The sequence below is a fragment of the Solanum dulcamara genome, chromosome 7 (assembly GCF_947179165.1).
Source record: "Solanum dulcamara chromosome 7, daSolDulc1.2, whole genome shotgun sequence".
NCBI classification, from domain to species: Eukaryota; Viridiplantae; Streptophyta; class Magnoliopsida; order Solanales; family Solanaceae; genus Solanum; species Solanum dulcamara.
In genome coordinates, this window is record NC_077243.1 from 29,309,955 (window position 1) to 29,337,116 (window position 27,162).

The 27,162-nt window shown below is 35.6% G+C and overlaps 1 pseudogene; it reads right to left on the bottom strand.

The window, feature by feature from the left end:
• Positions 1-11,866: 11,866 nt before the first annotated feature.
• Positions 11,867-25,616, bottom strand: LOC129894664 (uncharacterized; annotated as a pseudogene).
• Positions 25,617-27,162: the final 1,546 nt, after the last annotated feature.

Genomic DNA, 27,162 nt, shown 5'->3' on the forward strand with positions numbered 1-27,162 from the left:
TCTTCGGTGTTTAAAATTTTGGTGAAAGTTGAATATGATGTGGTAGTCATGGACGGTATCCTCACCGTCGATATGCAAAAGCCTTCAAAAGAAAAGGAAAAGAGGAATGGAAAAAGAAAGAGGAAAAAAAAGGAAAATAAAAAAGGAAAAAGTAGAATACAGAAAAAATAATTAATTTTTTTTATATAAAAAGATAATATTACATGACAGACATGTGCATATTACTATCTAATATAAATTTGGGGGTGAGTTTGTGTCATGCCCCAGGAGGGTAACCTAGACGTGATCGGCACTTAACGGCCATTTCTGGTCCTTAAGTGAACCACTTAGTCCAATCACACCAATATTGCTTTTGCGACTTTCCCTTTAGTCGATCATGATGAGAAGATGAGAAGGAAAAGATCTTCAAAAAGTGGGTTTTTATGATCCGATAAAGAATCACATTCAATCACATTCTAATAGCGATAGACTCAACTCATTAAGAGACTACTCATAAAAACAAGGCCAAAGGCCAACCATCTATCCAATCAAAATCAACAACTAGTATGAAAGAAACTAGTCAAGACAAAATAAATCAACATCATCAACACTCTAGTCTACGAAGCCTCTATCCACAATCCAAGAGGTTCCAGTGACAGGTTCATGACTACCACAAATCAAATAAAAAAAACTAAATTCAAGCTAGAATGATAAATGAGGTATCCTTTGGAAGAAGGAGGACACACCAAATAGTTGAATGCGAATAGATCCTCAATGATATGCCTGTTGATTATCTCTAGTACCTGTCTCTGCATCATAAAATAATGCAGGCACAAATGAACGTCAGTACATGAAATGTACAAGTATGTAAAATAGCAGAATGAAACATATGTCAGGGTAGAATCAAATCAACTCAGAATCTCACATCAGAAGAATGAACAACTCAATCAAGATGTCCTAAGTCTAAACAAGAATAAGATTTAGACAAAGACCAACCATACACAATCCAATCTAATCCCAAATCAGAGTACTATCAAGACCTATATGAGATTTTTTCTTATCCGACAATCATCACTTATGAGCCAGTGATAGTACAGCAAGCCGACGTTGTTGCCACGTCCGTCCTTACCTTGTCAGGGTAAGAATGAATCAACAATCATGGATCCATGACCTATCATGTTAGGATAATAATTTGGGAAACATCCGACTTTAAACGGTTCAATTCTCTCCTATGTTTGGCGACGTAGTTATTGGGTTCGAGTTATTATTTATTTTTATCTAATTCATTGCGCGATACTCCTCCCAAGACTCAAGCTCATAAGACAATCGATTCCAATCAAACCGAACCAATAAGTCTCCTTTGGACTCTTTTTGAACTCAGTTGTTCTATCAAATCAATCCTTTCAACCAATCAACTTCCCAATCATTCTCAATCATGTTATTAAGAGAGATTTAGACAATCATTTATGACAACATTCAAGACTATCAATTCGTCAACACTATCAATACTTTCATCATGTCCATATTCAATCACGATCATATATTCACAATTTGAGGCTCTAACTCAATCTTAAGATATTTACAATTCAATATCAATCAACATGGTACTAAGGTTTAAGTATACAAGTAGTTCCAATCATGTGTTCAAGGAATTAATTCGTAGGAAATCAATATTTCATCAATAATCAGTAAAACATGCATATTTTAAGACAAGAATTTCTCAAGAAATACAATCATGAAGACTCACTCCGTTCACAATTATTCTATCACAATCATGGGAACATGGAGGAACAAAATCCATGTTTTAGTTTAGCCTTACATACCTCGCTTGAAGAACTTGAACCCTAGCCTTTCTCCTTTTCTCAAATCCTCGCTCTCAAATAATCTAAGTGTTAATGAGAGAGTAATGCGTTCAGGGTACTATTTTAAGGGACTTAATTTAGTCCTAAAATGTCAAAATTTTAGTCTAAGAAGGGTGGAAAAAGACCAATCTACCCTTCGTTAAAAACTGAATATGGCCGTCTACGAGTCATAGGTACGAATCGTAGAAACTTCTGCGGGTCATCCTCTTTGATTGTGGAACTGGGATGAAAAACATGGTGGTCTATGACTCGGCTCTACGTGTCGTCAAAGAATCGACGAGTCGTAGACTTAACTCGTCCTGCAGGTTTCTCACCAGCCTGCAATAATGAGTCTCTAAAGTTTCTCTATGGGTTGTTTCTACGTCTCGTAAGAACTTCGACGACTCATCAACTTCCCTCGTAGACGTGCCCTTCCAGTACTGAAATTAGACTAAGCGTTAGGTGCTTCTCTATGACTCGTAATCATCTCTATGGGTCGTCCCATTAACTCGTAACCAAAATACTAAGGGTTGTATTTTTAGAATTTTTTAGGCAAAGGCTCTACGCCTCATTCTTACGAGTCGTCAACATCCTTACGAGTCGTAAGGTGACTCATAATTCCTTTTCACACTTGATAAAATTGCTTCTCCTTAGTACCAACTCTATGAGTCTATCCTACGATCCATAGAATCTTCTACGAGTCGTAGGTTGACTCGTAGCAACTGGTACAGTCCATTTTTCTCAACTTTTCTCATTGTTGTCGAGCCTAGTTTAGCTTAAGATAACACAGAGTGTTATAGTTTGTAAGGGGTATATATTTCACTTTTAAAAGGTTCGGAGAGGGGGGGGGGGTAATAGCACCCCTGTGAACAATAATGGATCGTTTGGTGTGAGGGATAAAAAAAACTGGAATAAAAAAATAGTCTTGAAATAAAATTTTAGTGTCTTATTTGGTTGTCAAGTTTGGGATAACTTATCCCATTATTTATACCATAGTGATGAGATAAGTTATCCCATATACATGGTGTGATATCTTATCTCATGAAATCTAACTCCAAGATAATTAATTCTAGGATAACTTTTTCCAACCAAACGACAAGTATGTAATTGAAAATTCGATAATAGATTGAGGATCATTTAACTATTTTCTCAATATTTATTATAATATCTATCTTATGTTTACCCATCTCACTAATCATCAATGTGATATTCTTTAACAAAAACTGAAGGAGGAAATTATTATTTTAGGCAACTCAAACCAATCTAGTGATGAATTAGAAAGGTGCTCAACAACCGGAGCTAGGCTTAACTTGTGACAAATTACAAGAGTTAGGTGAAGCTGAAAAAGGGTAAAAGTCATAAATGGAGTACAAAAATGGTCAAAAGTTGAACAGCCCCAGACGTTTTAATTTAACCACTGTTGATCTACAATGTGTATTTCACTGTCCTCCACTTCCTCTCTTCTTTCATCACTCACTTGTTTCTTCAGTGCGCTCCAGAAGTTATGAATTTGCAGATGAAAAGACTGACCCCCTACCCCATCTTTTTCCACTTTTTTCACAGACGCTCTCTCTCTTTCTGATGAAGAAAAGATTACTGGTCTTTTTTTTCTTTTTTTTGGTGTTGAATTTATGTTCTATATTTTCTATTGTTCGTCTATGATGGTTGTTAATGTGAAAGATTTTGTTGACAAAGTCGCTTTCTCATCCCTCACTCTCATGGTGATAGCGACCTTTCATTTCCCCCTTTGTGTATTTATACACTCTCCGTATTTAGTGCAACACTAACCCTTCTCATCTCTTTTCTCTTTCCTCTGAATTTCTTTGTTTTTTCATTCATCCAAAACCATGTTTCTTCTTTCTATTTATTGATCTCAAAACACATTCAGCAATATTATTGGAGACTTAGGGTTTCTGTGCATTCGCCGATTTTGATTACTTACCAGATAAGTATTTCTAAGATTTATCATCTTTTAGTTGCTTTCTCATTTTTTCCTATTTGTTATTCGAATTAACGTCATCCTGATTCTGAGCAGTTCCTTATATATGTTATTCTTATTAGAATGGTAAATTAGAGATCTTTTTTTTTTGATTGATTTTTTGCAATTTTTGTTATTGATTATAGGGTTTGACTCTGCTTAGTTAACAAATTGTGTTTGTATAGAGAATTTTTTTCTATATATGAAAGTTTGTCATGTATTTTGCTTTCCTTATTAATTAGTGCTTGATTAATTTTTGTTTGTCACAGAAAAAGTAGTATTTTCTCAGGTTTCAGATGTGATGACTTTGGTATGCTATCGACAGTGACCAAAAAAAAGTTTTACTGCACTTTTATTTTCTGTTGTGATTCGTCATGGACATAATGAGAAATATAAGTTACTTATTTTTATTTGAATTTTGTTTAAAGTGTTTTTCTTAAAGAGATGAGGGGACAAGGGGCTTTTTCTTTCACAAAAAAAATAAATGGATGTACTTTTAGTTCCCAGCTCTTCACCCTTCAGCTATTATTCAAGCATGATTTTTGTTGTGTTTATTGCATTTGCATTTCATTTCAGTTCAAAGTTTTATCCCTTTATACTCTCTGCAATTTGATTCTGAGATATAATGAGTAATACTGACTGGTTACATCTCCTAATTCTTTTTGGGGGGGAGTTGTATATAAGGTAATATTGGTAGATTGAAGTTAGTGTATTTATTTCTCGGAATCTCACATATTCTATTCGACATATGATTTGATGATTTACTAAGGCTAGGCTCTTCAGTTGAATAAGTTAATTGTATAAGTTTTGTGAATTGAGGAATGGTCCAAGAGAGCTTCCTTCAGCCCACTCATGGAGGAGAATGGGGTTGAATTAGCTGCCGACTCATTCATCCAACCACTCAGTAGAAAGGATAGGTTTTGTGCTACTGTGATTGAGTGAATGATGCGGGAGATAGTTTTCTATCCCTCTCTTTCCTTGCTTGGACTGAAGGGAGCTCCTTTTTCCCATTCTCTTCATTTTCAAAACCTAATAATTTTCGAAAACAATTCTTATCATTCTGTTTAATATATTGTGGAGATTTCCAGGATATGATCTTTCAGTTGTCTGGACAAATTCAAGCACTCGATCGCTTCTGTTTAAATTTGTCAATAGTTTTCTCTAGCATCTTGTTAGTAGTACATGTATATGCGCTAGAAATCTACTTCCTCATACTATTCCAAGAGTTATCTGTAGCCATTTCACTAGGCAGTTGTCTCTTCGTTCTGGTCTCCACCGCCATTATATATCTCGGTTAATCCCAAATGTTAGAATCCTCAATGGCTATATTTTTCTGTCTAATACAGTTATAATACCGAACATCTATATCATCTGTTTGCTGTCTTATCTATAATGTTATTATCCGCTCCTTGGAATATGCTCTACGTTTTCTGTCTTAAACTGGTCAGGAAAGCAGTACAGATCCAACTACTTAGTTGCTATAGGAATCTCCTTTTCCTCTACAGAGATATGTTTGATGTCACACATATCTCTGGCACAAATTAAGACTTTTTAGAGAGATGCTTTACATGGCTCTTGCAAACTGAAACGACTTACTTGAAATCTGTTTTGGGGAATTAGTGTTTTCGAATTCATATATATTTCATTTTGGTAACACATATATAAGTTCAAGTTTGAGGTGGATGTGTTTCTTGGGTTTAAAATTTTCAAATATATATGCATGGCTGTGAAGACAGCAAAACGTGATGAGCACCATGTTTTTCTCCCTTTTTCTAGGGCAATGAGGATGACCTCATTGAAATGCACTGGCTCAATTTTTATATGGAAAGCAGTTTGTGGAAAGTACAATCTTTATGTTATATTTTTGCATTAATGAAATGCTTTAGTCCCTATCCTTCAACACTTAGTACTATATTAATTTATTTATAACTAGGTCATGCTATACAATATGACTGGTGCTAATTGATTTTGCCAATTATGGAGGGGGGGACCTCATGTTTTAAATCCTGATTTAGGAAATCAGCTTTAGTTTGAGATAATTTTTCATCGTTATAATTTATATATAGTGTGTTATAAGGTTGTGTCTGGCATTATTTGTCTAGGAAGTACCAATAGATTCTGTCTGTAGGGTGGTCCCCTGCCTCTTTTTACATGCAATCTTAATGCCTTCATTTACATTGTTTTGTATGCACTCTAAATCTTATTCTCTATTAAAATATGATGCATTATTGATCCCTCCTGTTCCCAGAAGAAGCCTAGCCTATTAGGTGTTCTTTTAATTAATTAATTATTATTATATGTTGATGATTCATTGAGAAGAAATGTGAGGAACTGATAACACAAAAGATTGAGAAGCTGCAGTTATGGGACATGAGGAATCCTCATGGGGTAAGCACTCTCCATCTTCGACCTAAGGTTTTGGGTTCGACTCACCGGCAAAAAAATAATCTCCTTGGGGTGGGGTAAAATAATAAAAAATAAAAGCTGCAGTTCGTGGTGGTATTCTTTTGATTTCTTATGTCCTGTTTAATGATGTCGTTTATAACAGAGATCATTTAATTTTATTTTAAAAAAAGATAACAGGTTGCCCAGAAGAATTTTGTGGCTAATCTTGAGAATAGTATTCCATTGGGTTTCTGCTTCATTGATTGGTGAAGGTGAAGGTTCAAGTAAGGTTGAGTGGTCCCCTTCTCCAACTCTACTCCGACCCCATGCCTTCACACTGCACTAACTTCAATGCAAAATAAAATCATTTTTCTATACAGTATAGTGGCATTTCAAGAACTTATTGTTGTCTTGTGGAGAACTTATATTCTTGTTTTAACATCTGCATGAAGGTGTAGGCCAGCATGTGTGCTTTGGTGGGGTATTCCTACTTTTTCTTCCAATTTCATCCACCCACAAATTCGAGCTCTCTACTATGGTTAAGTGATAGATTTATGTGAGAGAATCACACTAGTTAATCATGGTCTATGTTGCTCGGATTCCTAAAAGATATTGATGGTGCTTGTAGGATTTTTCAAAACCAATGTATTTTTGAAAAATCTGACACAAATTTCGTAATATTGTCATGGTTACTGATGAAGGTGTATGTGAAAACTACGTTTACATATTGCTCAGATATTATTTTTTTGGTTCACATTTAAATACAAGTTAACGACTACGGTATTTGGGGACAAACTTGCAGAAGCTGAACTGTTGAAATTGCTTGATTTTAATCAAGTGGTTTCCAGAGATTTGTCACTTTATCTTTCATTTACCCCCTGTTTGTAACAAAATTAGGAGGCCCTTACTGCTGCAGTTTGCAAATAGTTAGTCCTAAAACGAGGGTTCGAAGCTATGTGAACTTTAACGTAAGCTCCGACGAGACATTATTTTTTCGAAGAGAAGACTGTTAATGCAAGATAGTGCTGATTATTTTGCACCTAAGGGTGTGCTCAATGGTCGGTTCAAATGTTGGTAGAAATAAAAATTATTATTAGGTAGTATATTTATTTTAAAAAATCTATTTAAGCCTTGGAGGGTGGAATGACCCATATTTATATTAGTGTGAGGTCATAGATGTTGATTGAATTTGTTGAGGTACAAGGTAAATTAACTTAAATAAGGAAAAAAGAACGAGTGCTAGTTAGTCCTTTTGTGAAAGAAGATTTGGAAAATGTCAATAGCTAGCTAATTTTTAATTCTTGATCATTGTAAATTGATTTTCTTTTTCTTGCGTTGTTAGGTACAAAAAAGGGATTCAATAAGGCTTAAAGCTCATCTGCGTTGTACTTGAAAAAGAAGAGTGTCCTTTGCAGAGAATATGGCCCAGTTGGATCAGGAAACTTTTAGAAATATAACTGTGTGATTGCCTCATTGCATCATACATGCAATATGATTACTTAACAAATGCGTGATGATGCCTTCTGAAATTTTGTTATCTCAGCGCGTACTTTGAGAGATTCTTTATCTCCAATTTCATAGAGCTTGATTACCAAATTCTCAAATAACGGGCAATGGGAGATCAAACTTCCAAGTGATTCAGAAGAAATTATGACACACCTTAGTTCTAGGCTAATTAACCTATCAAATCCCTTAAAGACTGGTGGAGGATGTATTAGACATCTTGCGAGAGTCAAATGCCTCAAACTTGAACTTATGAAAAATTAAGAAGGCAGTTTGTATCGATTACCTAACGGAAGTTTTAGAACAAGATGTTGAATGTAATTCCTAGGGAGGAAATATATCAAGTGGTCAATATTAGGACATGTTATTAGATTAGGAATTTCGAGACGAAGAGGCGACAGAGAATGGTAGTAAATCCAATTGTAGAAGATAACAAGTCCTCTCTTGTTTTTCTAAGTGTTTGATCAAGTTTCAGCTGTGGAAGTCTGCACCAGTTATATCTCCATTTCTTCGATAAGATGCTTCTCCTCACAACATCTCGTAAAGGCAACCTCGTTAGAATGTTATCGATTACACTATCAGGAAGATTACTAAGTACATTGGGGGAGATAAACATTGCTTTTTCCCGATTCGAGGCATAATATTTAATGATTGCAACAAAAATTTGTAGAAAATAAACAAAAATACAATAGGTAAGGAATCTCCAAACTGCCCGGACAACGCAACTGTTTTTCACGTCGTTAAATTAACATGCCACAACTCTTAAGAATAAAAGAAAAGGTGCATTATATATTTTGATTTACTAATATAACTTTAAAGTGGAGTCAATTGAATTCTAGTGAAAATACTGGCTTTACTACTGCTTTAACACATTATGATAGACCTACACCTACCAACAAGGCACATCCCGGAAAAACGTTAATCCCATCAAGTTTAAAGCAAACCTCAATTCAATTTTATCTGATTTAAGCATACCCAAAAAATAAAAATGCAGTCTTGATAACAAATTCATACAGAACAAGAAACATAAAAGCACAGAGTTAGTGTTAACAATGAAGAAAACAACAAGTAAGAAAGAAAAAATAAAGGAGATTCCTGTGTTTCTTGTGACCCTGTATTAGGGATGACAAACGGGGCAGGGCGGTTGTGGGGCAAACCTCAGCATAAACCTGTGAAGACATCGCATGCATGTATTTATTTTTTTGGGTTTTCAACCCACCCCGTCCAACATTAATTTTGAAAAAAAAAAATTTCAACCCGCCCCACACCCGCATAGCTTAAAAACTGCCTCACCCCTCCCCACATTAGGGCTACGTATTAGTCGGTTCGGTTTTGAAATTTATCGGTTTGACTTATCGATTATCGGTTTATAGATATGCTAAACAATTATAAAACCTTTAAGATATTGGCTTATCGATTATTGGTTTATCAGTTATTGATCGTTATCGGTTCGGTTATCGGTTTAACCATTAAGATTTGACACAATTTTTTTTATTGAAAATTACTTAGAAACAAGGTGACGAATCAAATAAACCATACACATGAGTTGACAGATTGTATCTTGCTCAAAAGCAAACATTATCACATTGTAGAATAAGAGCCCGTTTGGATGGGCTTAAAAAAAGTAACTTTTATGTATGAAGTGCTGAAAGTTATTTTTATAAATAAGCAGTTGAGTGTTTGGATAAAAGTGCTTAAATGAGGAAAATGATGTGAATTTTAGGGTTAAAAGAATAAAAAGGGTAGTTTGGGAATTTAGTTAAAATATAAGGGATATAAAAGTAATTTCTATAATCAAAGAAAATGACTTTAAGCACTTAGAAAAAAAAAGTTAGGAATCCTAACTTTTCATTTTTGACTGCTTTAAGAACTTTATGGCTTAAAGTCAGCATTAAGCAAACACGTCCAAAAGCTAAAAAGGGGCTTTAAGTTGGTTTTGACCAACTTAAAGCCCATCCAAACGGGCTCTAAATGAGAGTTTGAGACAATCAAAAATAAAGTATGAAACTGTCAAGGACTTCATATACCAAATGGTACAAAAATAATTATTTAATTTATTATCAAGTTATCGGTTAAGACAAAAACCTAAAATCGTTAAGAACTGATAACCCAATAATAAAAAAAATTAAAACCGTTACCGAAATTGCTAAATCAATAACACATTATCGATAAATCAATAACTTTTTTTGGGTTCAGCTTATCAATATTGGTTCAGTTTTGAACAACCCTACCCTGCATAGTCTAAAACATGCCCTGCTCCGTTGCCATCCCTAGACACTATTCAAAATTTAAGATGTTAGTTTGACTTAAATTTCTTCTTCGTTCTAATTTAAGTGATGCATTTTATGTTTTAATCTGTACAAAAAAAAATAATATTTTTATATATTTAGAAATAATTTAAATTTTAACTTCTACTTGATTCGTGATTTATGTCGCATAAACAAATATTTATCACTTGTTTTAGATCATAATTTTTTTAAAAATATTCTTAAACTCTATCCCCAATTAAGATGCATCACAAATATTGGAATGGAGGGAGTATATAAGTGGTATTACCAGAAAAATTAAGAGATGGCGGTCAAATACACATTTAAAGTATCACTTTTTGAACTATCGGATGTTTGCATATGATGTATCCTACCTGAATTAATTAGTGACAGTCCAAGCCATGTCTTATTTCAGAGATGAATCAATGACAAGAATGAAATGTAAAAACTGTTAGTTCTGCAACTACAATGCTTCAAGCTTGCCCAATGAATTTAACACACAACATAACTTTGCTACATTCTGAGTCGAGGGTCTTTCATAAACAGCTTCTCTATCTCCACAAGGTAGTGATAAGGTTTGCCTACACTCTAAGCTCCCTGGATCCTACTCGTGGGATTTCACCGGATATGTCGTAACTTAAAGGCTTTTTACCATACAGTAGAGTAGACTGGACCTATTGTCACAATTCAGCTTATATATACAACTTTGGTTCTGGCGTTCGGCAGAAATTACACTGTGTAGATAGGTAAAAAAAAATGTTTTTTTATGTATATATACTATATTTTTGAACCCTAGTGAAAATCCGCTCCGCCTCTGCTGAAACACATACTAACACGCCACACCCATGACAACGTTAACCCCATCAAATAAAAATGTAATCTCGATTTCAAATCCTGCAGAACCACAATCATTAAGGCACACGAGTTGTGTTAACAATGAAGAAAACAACAAGCTAAAATAGAAAGAAGGAGAAATAGAGAAGAAGATGAACCTGAAAATAAATGAATGTGAAGTACTCCTATACTTGTCTGGAACTGAAGAGTTCAAATCCAATGTCTTAACGAGGCTTACCAGTAAATACTTTTGAATGACTTGATAGTATAAAGACACTACGGTGTATAAAACTTGAATTAACGTCAAATACTCAATGAACTCAAACTTGGCATCAAATAGAGAATTAATCAGTGCCAGTTCAAGCCATGTCTCATTTCATAGATGACAAGAATGAAATTTAAATCCCGAGCAGTATTGTCACAGTGACAAACAAGATATGTCAAAACCTCCAAGTCTTATCTGAATCTGTCAATCACCAAACAGGAAAAAACACAAACATTTTACTACTGCTTCGACATTCAATTCAATCTATTCATCTTTAACAGCCAGAGAATTTTTAGCCGAAATCATGGTCTGCTAAAACATAAATGGAAATCAAATAGGATTGCAGTCCAAAGAAACTTTTGCTTCGGTTGATGCCTGACAAAACTTTTTTAGTTCTGCAACTACACAAATTCTTACTTTTCGGTCCAACTTGGACTAATCCCTTAGCAGGCAAGAAATTTCTACTAACCAGACAAAAAGTATGTTCTCACTCAATGCTTCAAACTTGGCCAAGGGAATTTAACACACAACTTCAAAATAAACAACCAAAGCCTCAAATCATACATCATTCAAGAATATGAAAACAGATTAATCAAGACATTCATCCAGGTTCACAATTATAAGTTCCCAAACAGATAAGTCTTCATAGTACCTTAAGGCAAAGGCAAAACACAGCCTTACTACTGCATGAACATTCTTTTTTGTTTACACTACCAAAACATTTTAGCCACAGATCATGATCTGATTAAAGAATAGTGAAGATTAAGCAGGATTGTGATATAGATACTAATCTACATTATACACAACTTCTGCTTTAGATGATTCCCGCTGAAAATTTTGCTATCTCTGCGAGTACTTTGAGAGATTTTCTAGCTTCCGTTCTACAGGGCTTGATTACCATTTTGACCTGGAGACTTGGCCAATAAAACGTAACCTTGATAAGCTGCATTTCAGTCTTTGCTCCCATTACATCATAAAACTTAACTGTCCTCAATTGATTGAAAGTCATATCCGAGAAGCTTGCAGGTATTTCATCAAGAACATCCCGCGGCACAGGTTTGAAATAGTCCTCATCACTAATAAAACACACCTAAGAAAGATCAAGAAAAAACCATCAGGCTGAATTTAAAATTGAAGATCTAATGAGCATGCAGAATAAGAAAGTCATTACAGACGAAAAAAACATGCAAAAGAGAGAAAAATAAACATCAGTCACAACCTTAATTTCAATTTCTTCTAAATTTGGGGAGCTTCTTATCAAGCAAAGAGAAAACGAAAGCTCAAAGAATTCTCCAAGAGTAATCCAAGATATGTCAAGACGTTTAAGACAGTTAAGAGCTGAGGGAAACCTTGCTGGTATAACTTCAGCTGGTCCAACATTCACCACCTAGGAAGAAAATGTCAAAAATCGGGATGACTCAAAGCCCAAAAGATAGTACATCTATGAGAATGCATTGTAATTAAGTTATGAAGCAATATTACCATAAATTGATTCCAGCTGAGATTCTCGGGAGCAGGAATAGACTCAAATATTCAAAAGATCATCTTCTGCCTCTACAGGTAATTCTTTAGGCGTATATGAAACATTGGAAAGAAGAGGAACGTTTTCTAGATGTAAAGAATGTATATTGCCACGGAAGACAAATGACCTTAGCTTAGGAGCATTAATTTTGATGAGGTTCAAATTTTCTAAGTCTTTTAGCACCAAATTCTCAAGCAACGGGCAATGGGAGATCAAACTTTCAAGCTATTCAGAAGATATTGTGACATATTTTAATTTTAGTCTAATTAATCCATCAAATCCCTTAAAGAACCATGGAGAATTTATTAGACAATAACAGATGCCTCAATTCTGAACATGTGAAAAATAAAGAAGGCAATCTGTATGGTTTACTACTAAATGGAAGTTTAGGGACAAAATGTTGAACGCAATTCCGGAAGAGGAAATACATCAAGTGTTCAACATCAGGACATGCTTCTAGACGAAGAATGTCGAGGGTTAGTTTGGAAACTGGTCCTATAAGAAACGCGAAGAGGGTGATATAGAATGGGAGTAAATCCAATTGTAGGGGACATCAATTCCTCTGTTGTCTTCCAAACTGTTTGATCAAATTTCACCTGTGGAAGTCTGCGCCAAATATATCTCCAATTCTTTGATAATATACTTGTTCTCACAGCATCTAGTAAATGCAACCTCATTAGAATGTTATCGATTAAATTATTGTCAAGGTTGCTAAGTACATCAGGAGGACGTAAACATTGTTTTTTTTTTCCATTTGGAGGCATAATATTAAATGATATGCAACAAGAATCTGCAGAAAATAAACAAAAATACAATAGGTAATAGGTAAGGTCAGAGTAGTACACACTACACGAACAACAAACAAATGTTCTTCACATTATTAAATTACCATGCCACAACTCTAAGAATAAATGAAAAGGTGCATTATGTTGGGGTGAGAAAGCACCACAACTAAAATTTGATATGACAATAAATATGGAAATAAATTAAACACGAGAATTTTACGTGGAAACCCCTCTAACTGATAGAGGGGAAAAACCACGGGTAGAAGGATCTCACTATATAATATGGAGTACACTGTTCTCAAATACAAGGAGAAAACAACAATTAACACTTCTCTCTTGTAAAAGGAACAACTACTAAAAAGGACACTCAAGACTACAATATTTATCTTAGTGTATAACTCTCTTTGTAATTTTACTCTCACTTTCTGGGATGATATAAATGAGGGCAAGAGGCCCTCTATTTATAAGGGAAGGAAAACGCGTAAAGGAAGAATTTTACGCGGTTTCGTGTTTTGAGAAAACGCGTACAAAGTTGTTGGCCGACAACAACTTTGCTTCACTTTTCCTTTCTTTCAACTTTTGCTGCTTTTCCTTTTTCTTTCTTTTCACTTTTCCTTTTTGACTTCTTCTTTCTTTGATTCTTCCACTTGAAGATTTAATTGAGAATCAATTAAGTCTCCACACCATCCTTTCTACCCAATTACTGTAATGTTACGTTTCTGCTAGGCCAATAGAAGATCGACACCATATGAACTTGTTACTGTTGATTGGCTTTGTAAACATATCTGCTAGATTGTCATTAGTGTGAATTTTCTGAATATCCACACTGTCTTCTTCCACCTTCTCACGAACAAAGTGATACTGAACTCGTATGTGCTTTGTCCTTGAATAAAATGCCGGATTCTTTGCAAGATGGAAAGCGCTCTGACTATCACAAAACAGAACAACCTTCTCTTGTTTGTGCCCAAGCTCCTCTAGTACATCTGCATCTATATTGCCTCTTTGCTAGCTTGTGTAGCTGCTACATATTCTGCTTCCGTCGTAGATGTAGCCATGATAGATTGTAGTTTTGAAACTCAGCTTACAGCTCCTCCAACAAGAGTAAACACATAACCTGTGGTGGATTTACTTTTATCAAGATCACCTGCATAATCTGAGTCAACATAACCTTTAACAGTAAAGTCTGATCCTCCATAACACATTGCAACATCTGAGGTACCCTTGATGTATCTCAGGATCCTCTTAACAGTATTCCAATGCTCTCTACCAGGATTAGCCATGTATCGACTAACCACTCCCACTACTTGTGCAATATCAGGTCTTGTATATACCATGGCGAACATTAAACTTTCCACTGCTGATGCATACGGTACTTGAGACATCTCCATCCTCTCTTTTTCATTGCTAGGACTCATACTTGAGGATAACCTGAAATTAATAGGAAGTGGGGTAGAAATTGACTTACAATCTTACATCTTGAAGCGTCTCAAGATTTTCTTCAAGTAGTTCTTTTGAGAAAGCCAAATCTTCCTATTATTTCTGTCTCGGTGAATTTGCATCCCTAAAATCTTATTTGCTGGTCCCAAGTCCTTCATTTCAAACTCCCTAGCCAATTGTGCCTTTAAATTTGTAAGACGATCTTTGTTGGGGCCTGCTACCAACATATCGTCAACATACAACAGCAAAATAACAAAATCATTATCACCAAATATCTTGTAATAAATACAAAGATCTAAACTATGTCTGTTGTATCCAAGACTTATAATGAAGGAATCAAATCTCTTATACCAACAACTCAGCGCCTGTTTGAGACCGTATAGAGATTTGTTCAACTTGCAAACCAATTTCTCTTTTCCCTGTTCTTCAAAACCTTCTAGTTAGAGTATATAAATTTCTTCTTCAAGCTCTCCATGAAGAAATGCAGTTTTGACATCTAACTGCTCCAAGTAGAAGTCAAATATAGCACACATCGCCAGGACCACTCGAATTGTTGTGAGTCGAACCACCGGAGAAAATATCTCATTGAAGTCTATACCTTCTTTCTGAGCGAATCCTTTCACCACCAATCTTGCACGATACTTCTCCACTTGATCATTACCATTGCGTTTGATCTTGTAGACCCATTTATTTCCAATGGCCTTTCTTCCTTGTGGTAATTGAATAAGATCCCATGTTTTATTTTTATGAAGAGCTTCAATTTCTTCTTGCATTGCTGCCACCCACAGAGATAATTCTTGGCCTTTCATAGCTTCTTGAAAAGTTGAAGGATCTCCATCTTCTGTTAATAGACAGTATGCAATATTACTCTCCATAGAATAATCTGAGTGCTAAGCTGGTTCTCTTCTCTACCTAGTTGACCATCGAACTTCTGGAGTTTCGATCTCAGCTTGCTCTTGTTCTTCGTGCTCTGGTGCTACTTCAGAAGACACTAGAACTTCTTCTATTTCTTCAACTTCAACTATAGTAGTCTCTGATTTTTCTTTTGAAGTGCTACCTTCTTTTGCTTGTATCTTGTTTTCAACAAATACAACATCCCTGCTGATTACCACCTTGCGGGCTGTGGGATCCCACAAGCGATACCCCTTGACTCCATCAGCATACCCTAAGAAAATGCATTCTCTAGATTTTTGATCCAACTTTAATTTTTCTTGAGTGTTGTACATAATATAAGCAGGACTTCCGAATATACGTAAGCGAGAATAATCAACTGGTTTTCCTGTTCACATCTCTATTGGAGTTTTCAGATCAATTATGATTGATGGTGACCGATTAATCACATAGTAGGCGGTTTTGACTGCTTCTGCCCAGAATGGTTTTTCCAACCCTGTAGTTGCCAACATAGCTCTTTTCCATTCCAACAAAGTTCTATTCATCCGCTCTACTACTCCATTTTGTTGTGGAGTATATGCCACCGTGAACTGTCGTTTAATACCTTCTTATTTACAGAAGTTATTAAATTCATCACCAGTGTATTCTCCTTCATTATCTGTCCTTAAACAATTGATCTTTTTCTCAGATTCAAGTTCCACCCGTGCTTTGAACTCTTTGAAAACTCGAAAAAACATCTGTCTTTCTCTTGATTGGATTCACCCAACTTCTCCTGGAGTAATTGTCAATGAATGACACAAAATATTTCGCTCCTCCAAGGGACTTCACCGGTGCTTGCCAGATATCAGAGTGGACCAGATCTAAAATTTCTTTGCTTTTAGCAGAGGAACTGCTAAACTTCAGTCTATTTTGTTTGCTGGTAACACAATGCTCACAAAAGGATAGTGAAACCTTTTTGAGCCCTGGAAGAAGCTTTTACTCAGCAAGAATCTTCAAACCTCGTTCCGACACATGGCTAATTTTACGATGCCATATCATCGTTGATTTTTCAAATGAACTTGCTGACGCAGTTGATGCTTCTCCTTCTTGGTGTGTTTCACCTTTAAGCACATATATGTTTACAATAATTTTTTTGCTTTCATCACTACAAGCGCTCCTTTGAATATTCGCATGACTCCACCATGAGTCTTATATGAACATTCATTATCATCTAGTTGTCCTAAAGATAATAGATTCTTCTTCAAGTCTTTTACATGTCGTACCTCCTAAATGGTGCGAACCGTGCCATTGTACATCTTTATTTTGATGGACCCAATACAAATAACATCCAAAACATGATCGTTTCCCATGAACACAGACCCTCCTGAGATTGAATTATATTGATGGAACCATTCTCTCTAGGAAGTCATGTGCCATGTTACTCTTGTGTCCATGATCCAAACATTAGAGAAATGTTTTTTGCCTTCATTATTTGATATTGCCTCACTACATAAAATATCTCCATCATCCGAGGTACATGCAACATTCCCTTGAGCATTTGATGGCTCAGGATGTTCACTCTTTTTCTTGAACCGACAATCTTTCTTGAAGTGCCCTTTCTTGCCACAGTTTTAGCACTTGATATTCTTTTTGCTTCTTGATTGAGATCTGCCATGATTGTGACTCCCACTAGGGCCACGTTCTGTTGTTCTTCCTCTCATCATCATCAAAGCTTCAGCTTGCTGCGAACTTGCTTGTCTGTCTTCCTTGTTTTTGCGCTAATTTTTTTCTTCCAAGATAACGATTACAATTTCATCGAAAACTAGACTATCTGTATTGTTCGTCAGGTTGATGATGAGTTGATTATAAGAGTCAGGCAGACTTTGAAGTAGAAGCTCTGCATGTTCACTCCCCTCTATTTTGCAACCCATTGTTGTAAGTTGCGAAAATAGAGTATTCAAAGTATTGATATGTTCAGTAACTGACATGGACTCTGCCATTCAAAGAGTATACAATCTCCTTTTTAAGAAGATTTTATTATGCAAAGACTTGGCCTCATACAACCCTGTAAGAGTATCCCATATTTCCTTCGCCGTCTGCTTTTCCGCCACACTAGACAATACTTGATCAGCTAGTGCCAAGTGTAGATCAGCAACTGCGTTGCTGTCTATGTCATTCTACTTGCCGTCATCAACAAAGTCTGTGGGCCTGCCTTCAATTGCAGCTAAGCAATTGTCCTTTCTCAATATCGCTTTTATTTTCATTTTTCACAATGAGAAATTAGTCCCATTAAATTTCTCAACGTCAAACTTTATTGTACTTGACATTGTTATTTACTTCACACCTTTCTAGATTATATCTGAATATTTTTGCGAACAATCATGACAAACTGTACCGTCACTAAAATTTACTATTCATGTGAATAGTACTATTCACCGAATTTTAATATTTGTGAAAAATTACTATTCACAAATAGTACCTTCGCATAAAACAGACAGAATAACCGAGGGATCTGATACCACTGTTGGGGTGAGAAAGCACCACAACTAAAGTTTGATATGACAATAAATATGGAAATAAATTAGACACGAGAATTTTATGTGGAAACCCCTCTAACTGATAGAGGAGAAAAACCACGAGTAGAAGGATCTTACTATATAATATGGAGTACACTATTCTCAAATACAAGGAGAAAACAACAATTAACACTTCTCTCTTGTAAAAGAAACAACTACTAAAGAGGACACTCAAGACTACAATATTTATCTTGGTGTATAACTCTCTTTGTATTTTTACTCTCACTTTCGGAGATGATATAAATGAGGGCAAGAGGCCCTCTATTTATAAGGAAAGGAAAACGCATAAAGGAAGAATTTAATGTGGTTTCATATTTTGAGAAAACGCGTACAAAGTTGTTGGCTGACAACTTTGCTTCACTTTTCCTTTCTTTCAACTTTTGCTGCTTTTCCTTTTTGACTTCTTCTTTCTTTCACATTATACTAAAATTTACTCATCAATCTCCTCTTAACACGACATGCATTATTTACAACAAGAATTTCATCAATACCTCACGCATTGAGATACTACTAAGATCTATAATTCAAAATTGGAAAAAATCCAATAAGTGAAACAGAGGATAGATACTGACCAATTTTTCATAGTATAGGGGTAAATATAAGCTTTTATCATGTCTAAAAATGCAAAAAATATATATTTATAAATGGTATTTGCATTAGTTTCTTTAGTTTGCAACTCGATATAAAATTGTCTCGCTTAGTGTGAATTAAACACATATAAAGTATTTTCTGTAAAGACACCTACAAGCTTTATTTGATGAACTTTGTATGTCTATTCTATCTATAATCTCTCTCTTGATTTGTGTGTGTATCACAACTGTCTGTACATGTGCTCCTATGAAAATTTCCTAGTTTTGGGCTCTCCAAGTATGATAGATCATTGCCCCCCAGTCGGAGCTACCACTTGTTAATGAAACTGCTTCCAATTCTTTGTTTTAATTTTCTGCATTATTTTCTTCACCCCAAAACTCCCAACTAAATAGGCAAGATTCTCCAGTTCTCAACACCTCTCTTGACATCTATGAACCATTGGCATTCACTTAACAAATGTTTGGTTGTCTCTGGACTCGATGCATCTTCACTAGTCTCTTCTTAGTTAGCAATTCATATTTTTCCATTATAATGCTCCACCAAATTTGTAGTGTAACCCCATCCTCCAAATTGTTTATCAGCAACCTGGTTCAATCTTATTTCTTTTTATCTTTGTTTCTAACAGTCCCACTAAACCAATTTGTTCTTCATTGCAAAGGACTCACTAACAACTTGTCCAAATGTTTTCAACCTCTTATTGTGGTTGATACTTTCCCCACCTACCCCAACACCTAAAAGGAATTAGAGTTTTGTATTTATTGATGCCTCTACTGTCTTACTCTTTTCTGTTTTCTGTGGTCTCACCCATATTGTCTCCATAGTCTGTTTTATTGGTGTCACTTGTGCCTGGCTACTCCCTGTATTGGATGCTTTATCCTAGCTTTGCTCTTGTTGTATCCACTGCCCATATGAAGTCTCTTTATTTCCCCCTCCCTTTCTTGGCATTTCCCCTTTTCTTTGCATCTACTTTAGCAAAAAACATCTTCTTCTTCCTACATATATCTATTAGAACAGTGTTACTGCTTAATGTTTATAGTTATTACTTTATTACTGTATACATTGCTATTTATTATTTCCACTATTTTAGGAGCTTGTTATTTTATTCTCCTTGATTTCTGGTTTAGTTACCAGCGTAGGATTAGTTCAAGCTTAGGACGAGACTCTGTTATTTTTGTCTTGTGTATATATTTCAGTTATCATCTATTAATAAAAAGTATGTTTGCTTCATCTTGCTTAATCCTTTATATGGTATCAGAGCTCCCGTCTTGATTCTTCCAAGTTTTCTTCGATTCTCTAACTACCACCACAGACTCACTCTTAAAATGCTTGAGAACGTATGGAATACGGACACAACCGCCGAAAGCAACTCTAATGTTCTTGTCCAATTCAATCCTGTGTCCTAGATACGAATCAAGCTTGTTGGCAGCCATACTTTTTCTACGTGGAAGGCCCAGATTTCCATGCTTATGCATGGACACAATTTGCTTGGTCATCTTGAAAGCTATTCTCTCGAGCTTTGGTGTATATCTAGACAACATAAGTCACACAATCAACCCTTTAACTGTTTTTGGTTCTTATTATTTTATTCATTTCAGCCATGAACACTTCTTGATTCATAAGTGCATAGAGAACTGGCCTTACCAAATTCTCCTAAACAGGCTTACACTTCACACTTACATAGGTGATTTCTAAATGTGTTATCCCGTAGATACACCATTTGATATACCTGTATCAAATTTAGAAATCATTAAAAATTCTTAATGTCTTTATCTTTGTTACTGAACATTGTCTCATCATGAGAATGGACCTTTAAAATTATTTTGACAATGTTGAACCATCATCAGTGGCTTTGTTTGATCTCCTTGAACCTAGATCTTGGGTCTCTAGTCTTCTAGGTAGAGTTACCAGCACGATGATTTATCCTCGGCCATAGTCCTATTCCCTTTGATGGTCTCTAAAATCCCTTTCTAGTTTGACCTTTTGTAAGTAGATCCAACATATTATCCTTTGACTTTACATAACCAATTGTGATAATTCCACTAGAGAATAGTTTTCTAACAATATTATGTCTTCATCGTATGTGATGAGAATTACCGTTATACATAACGCTTCCAGCTCTTTCTATTGCAGCTTGACTATCACAATGTATGCATATATGAGCCACTGGTTTGGGTCAAAATAGAATATCTTCTAAGAAATTCTGAAGCCATTCAGCTTCTTCACTGGACTTGTCTAAGGCTATGAACTCAGACTCCATTATAGAGCGAGCTATATATGTTTGTTTAGGTAATTTCCAAGATATTGCTCCTCCACCAATAGTGAAATGTATCTACTTGTGGGCTTAGTTTCAGTTGACCCAGTAATCCAATTTGCATCACTATATCCTTCAACAACTGCTAGATACTTATTATAATGCAAAGAAAAATTTTGAGTGTGTTCTAAATATTCCAAAACTCATATCATTGTCATCCAATTATTTTAATTGAAATTACTTGTGTATCGGCTCAATTTACTTATCATGAAAGCTATGTCTGGTCTTGTACAATTCATGATGTACATTAAACTTGCCAACACTCTAGTATAATCAAATTGAGGCCGACTTTCACTTTTATTCTTAGCAAGATCAAGGTTCACATCAATTGGTATTTTTGCACTTTTAAAGTTTAAGTACTTGTATTTTTCAAGTACCTTTTGGATATAATGAGATTGAGACAATGCCAGACCTTGAGGAGTCTTATGAATTTTAATTTCCAATATCAAATCGGCAACTCCTAGATCTTTCATATCGAATTTACTAGTAAGCATACTTTTAGTAGCATTTATGTTAGCAATATCGTTACTCATTATTAGCATATCATCCAAATATAAAAAATAATGATAACTTGTTTGAAGTGTCTTAATATAAACACATTTCTCACACTCATTAATCTTAAATCTATTTTCCAAACTTGTTAAGTCACGTGTATCAAGATAATAGTCTCCTGAGGAGGCGCAATCAATTTGAATATCATAATACACGAGCCGATAAGGCTGTCACTACGAATGAGAACGTCCCAAAATACAAATCATATAGGCATAACCGAACATATATACACACAACCTACACATATGTCTACAGACCTCTAAGAGTATCAACAGTATCACATGGTGGGACAGGGCTCCACTATACCCCTGAATAAACATATATATATATATACATCAAAAAAGGGTCTATACCAAAAGTCTAGGCTCCGAGACAAAGAATCACTCCAAGATAGCTGAATAGGAATCCTAAGCTGATGAATCATCGAAGCTAGTACTTGTACCTGCGGGCATGAAACACAGCCCCCCAAGAAAGGGGGTCAGTACAAGATATGTACTAAGTATGTAAAGCATGAAATACAATAGGAAAGACCATAACTGAAGTAGATAGTCCAGGAGACAAGTATGATAATCAAGAACTCACTATACCTGTGCCTTACGAAGCAAATCATGCATATCATTATCATATACCGTACCCCGCCCATTATGGGATTCGGTGCCCTAATCATATCATCATATACATGTAATATACCATACTCAACCTCGATGAAAATATAATAAAGCTGTGCACGATAACATACCCGGCCCGAGACTCGGTGAAAGAGGTAATAACAGTATGCACAAGTAGAATATCATGAGCAACCATATATAATTAGATCATCGTTTGAGACTCAATAAAATAATCAAAATGAACCATCATTTGAAAATCAAGATAGTAGTCATCTCAAGTACCTTTTGAATGTCACCATGGACCATATCAAATGGAGCCTCAGGAATCATAGACATGTATCAAGATAATGCGAAACAACTTATGGAATTAGAGACATTTGTCATCGTAGAGTCTTTAGGAATAGGGGTTTATCCATCTAACTACTATTCAACATATAGAAGGCTCGAGGGTAGTAGCTCAACTACTTTAAGAGTTTTCACATTCAGAAGTGAATAAGGATCATGAATCATGTTCAGAATTTATGAATGAAATTACCCCAAAGCTCATATCATTCATCACTTACGTCTAAGACATGCCAAAAGAAAGAAGATATAGGCTTTACATACCTTTAGCACTTATTTTCCACACAACACGTATGCTGCCCAATAGTATCTCAACCTAGATTAAGAAGTCAAGAAGTATGGTTAAACTACGGGAAGGTTTCATAACGCACTCCAACGTTAGCAGCTCATTTCTAGAAAATTAGGCGATATTTCACTTATATTCAACCCAACTACATAACAACCAAGTCAACATCCATAACTACATGTTTAAGTGGTATATCAAAGTTAGCCAAGACAAGATTCAAGAATGTTTCGAAACAGCCCGCACACTATGCTGAATCAACCCACACATTACAACATTCCATAATCTTTAGCATAACAACTACGATGTAATCAAGTTACTCTTAATAGTTTGCCACAATACTTCATCGGATGACCTTATAATAGTCCAATAATTACAACAACACTAGAGCCTTAATTATAACTTTAAATATCAAATTCCTTCACTTTCATCATACAACCAATGACAACAACAACCACAACATTAATCGAAACTAATCCATCATTTTTAGATTAGAATAGCCCCAACACGCCCCAAATGGGAATTTAACATTAACATATACAATCCCTTCATTTTTAATACATAATCCATACCAATAATAGCAACAACAACAATCAACCCAATCTAATTTAAGCAACTCCAATTCTGTCCATTTCAACACCAACACTAATCACAGAGTTTTTTCACTTCCAATTCCATTTAATTTCTTCATCCTCATTACATAATCCATAACAACTAAAATTTTAATTAAAATTGATTCACTATTTCTAAATAAAAATAGTCCCTACACAGCTTCAACAACATTCCAATGACAACATACATAATTTCATACCTCCAATTCACGTTTACACATTTACAACACGTCTAAACCCTTACTAAGACGTGTAAAAAGATGATCAAACCTTACCTTAACAAGTTGTCTCCTTCAGTTAGCTGAAATTTGGCGACTTCAATTAATTCAATCTTGCTGCCCTTAGGATCAATTCCACGTTGCTATGGATCTTCTAGAGGGTTGAATTACATTAGGAATTTAATGGTGAAAAGAAGAGGAAGGCTGGCCGTGCTTGGTAGAGATGTCATGGCTACCGTGACTCTCTCTTTTTTCTTCTTCACTTGAGGAAGTTGAGAGCCTCTTTCTCTCTACGTCTAAGTTGAAGAAGAATGGGATAAAACGAGCTTCTTAATCATTAAGATAGATAGATATATGCTGCCCATATGGTTGACATGTCTCCATGTGCTTTTCATGTGGTTGACATGTGTCCCTCCAAAAGCTACACACCAATCATCTCCTGCCACGTGCCTTGGTAGGGCCCACTTAGTAGTCTAATTAGCTTAATTAATCTCAATTAATCCCTAATCCTCACTTAATAATCTAGACCAAATAAAATTTATAAACAATTCATATATTAATTAAAAACCGGAATAAAAATCTCTATATCGCATTTGGAAATAATCTTGTCTATTGCCTTAAGAAAGTAGGTGCATCTCCTCCTTAATTCTTGCCACAAGTTCGTAAGTAGATGCATCACCTACTTGTCTTTTTTTATTTAAATGCAGTCCACACATTCTAAGTAGGTTCATCACTTACTTGTTCTTTTTGGTAGGTTAGCAATTAGTCTTACCTTAAGAACTTGTGTGATCCTTGCTACTTAAGCTAGACGTGTACTCGAGTAGCTTAATTATGTAATACATCTAAACCAGTAGCTTAAACAAGTAGATCGATTACCGTGATAAAATATTTGGCCTCAAACCCCTTTCAAATCCTTCCAAACCTATTTCAAACCATCACTACTTCATATAGAACTAGTATGTGTAAGATATGGGGCGCTATATCCTCTCTTCCTTAGGATCCTTTTATAAAGTCATGGATAACATGGATCATGTGGTAGCTTTAGAGAAGCTTAAAATGTTCCAATGTACAAAAGTAAGGGATATAACATCTTTCTCTCTTTTAGAATATTCGTCCTCGAATATTAACTAGCCTCATAAGGTCTTATCTGGATTCTGGGAAGTCTCTATAATAGTTATTACACATAATTTTCTCATTAATCAATACAACTAATTTAGGGGTTTAGATTACATGTGGGTATAGGGAACAAGTGAGGATACTTATTCTTCATCTCCTCTTCGGCTTCCTAGGTCATCTTTTCTCTATTCTTATTTTGCCATAATACCTTGACGGAAGCCACGTGTTTGGTACGTAATCTTCTGACTTGGCGATCAAGTATAGCTATAGGGCATTCTTCATAAGATAGATACTCCATCACTTGGACATCATCCACAGGGAATACCCTAGAAGGATCACCAATACATTTGCGAAGCATCGACACATGAAATACTGGGTGCATTACTTCTAAATCAGATGGTAGATCCAACTCATAGGCAATCTTTCCCACTCTATGAACAATCTGGTAAGGCCTAATGTACCTTGGGCTAAGTTTCCCTTTCTTGTCGAACCTCTTCACACCCTTCATTGGAGACACCTTCAAGAACACCCAATCTCCAACTTCAAACTCTAAGTATCGACGTTGATTATCTACGTATGACTTCTGTCAACTCTGGGCCGTTAATAGTCTCTCCTGAATAAGATTTACTTTATCCATAGCTCGCTGAATCATGTCTGGGCCTATTACTTTAGTCTCACCAACCTCAAACCAACCAATAAGTGACCTGTATTTTCTGCCATACAAGGCTTCATATGGTGCCATCTGGATGCTAGAATAGTAGCTATTATTATAAGCAAACTTGATAAGTAGCAGATGATCGTCCTATCTACCCTTCAAGTCAATAACATAGGCTTGCAATATATCTTCTAGGTTATGAATAATACGTTCAGCCTGCCCATCAGTTTGAGGGTGAAATGTTGTGCTAAGACTCACCTGTGTCCCCAATCCTTCCTGGAATGATCTATAGAAGTTAGATGTAAACTAAGCTCTTTTGTTCGATATAATAGACGTAGGGACCCTGTGAAGTCTTACTATCTCTTTGATAAATAACTTTGCATACTCCTTGGCTGAATAAGTAGTCCTAATCGGAAGAAAATGGGTTGATTTTGTTAGCCTATCCATAATAACCCATATAGAATCATACTTCCATGGAGTACGAGATAGGCATGTAATAAAATCCATATTAATTGCTTATCATTTCCAAGTCGGGATTTCCATCTCCTGTAATAATCCACCTAGCTTTTGATGCTCGATCTTAACCCGTTGACAATTTGGGCATTGGGCTACCAACTCTGTTATATCCTTTTTTATGCCATCCCATTAATATAAACAACTGAGGTCGTGATACATCTTTGTTGACCCCGAATGAATAGAATAAAGGGCATAGTGTGCTTCCCCCATAACTTATTGTTGTAGCCCTACAATCTCAGGTATGCATAATCTGCCTCTATACCTCAGCATTTCGTTAGGTGTGGTCTCAAATGGGTGTCTTTTCCTTTTGAAGGGCTGTATCCCTATATTGTGCCAGAATAGGGTCCTTATATTGGCGTTGCTTTACTTCTCCCATGATAGAGGACTCAGCAGCCCCTCAAACAAAAACTCTACCATCATTGAAATCAGCCAAACGGACTGCCAAGTTAGCTAACTAGCAAATCTCACGGACTATCTTCTTCCATTATGATTGTACGTCTTCCAAGCTACCCATAGATTTATGGCTGAGTGTATCTGCTACAACATTTGCTTTCCCTTGGTGGTACAGAATGTCAACATTATAATCTTTTAGCAACTTTAGCCACTTTCTCTGCCGCAAATTCAGCTCCTTCTGCTTAAAGAAATATTAGAGACTTTTGTGATCCATGCAGATATCAACTTATACGCCATATAGATAATGCCTTAATATTTTCAAAGCATGAATTATTGCTACTAACTCCAGATCATGAGTTAGATAATTTCTTTCGTACGTTCTGAGCTGCCGAATGGAATAGGCTATAACTCTACCATGTTGCAATAGTACACAACCTAGCCCAACACCGGAACCATCACAATAAATGACATAGCCATCTGGTCCTTCAGGAAGAGTTAGAACTAGGGTCGTAGTCAACTTATCTTTCAGCAACTGAAAGCTTCATTCACAAGCATCGATCCACTGGAACTTAGCTGCCTTCTGAGTTAGCCTTGTTAAAGGTGCTGAAATCGAAGCAAACTTTTCTATGAATCTCTTGTAATATCCTACTAGCCCTAGAAAGCTATGTACCTCAGTAGGTGTTATAGGTATAGGCCAAATCTTTATGGACTCAATTTTCTGTGT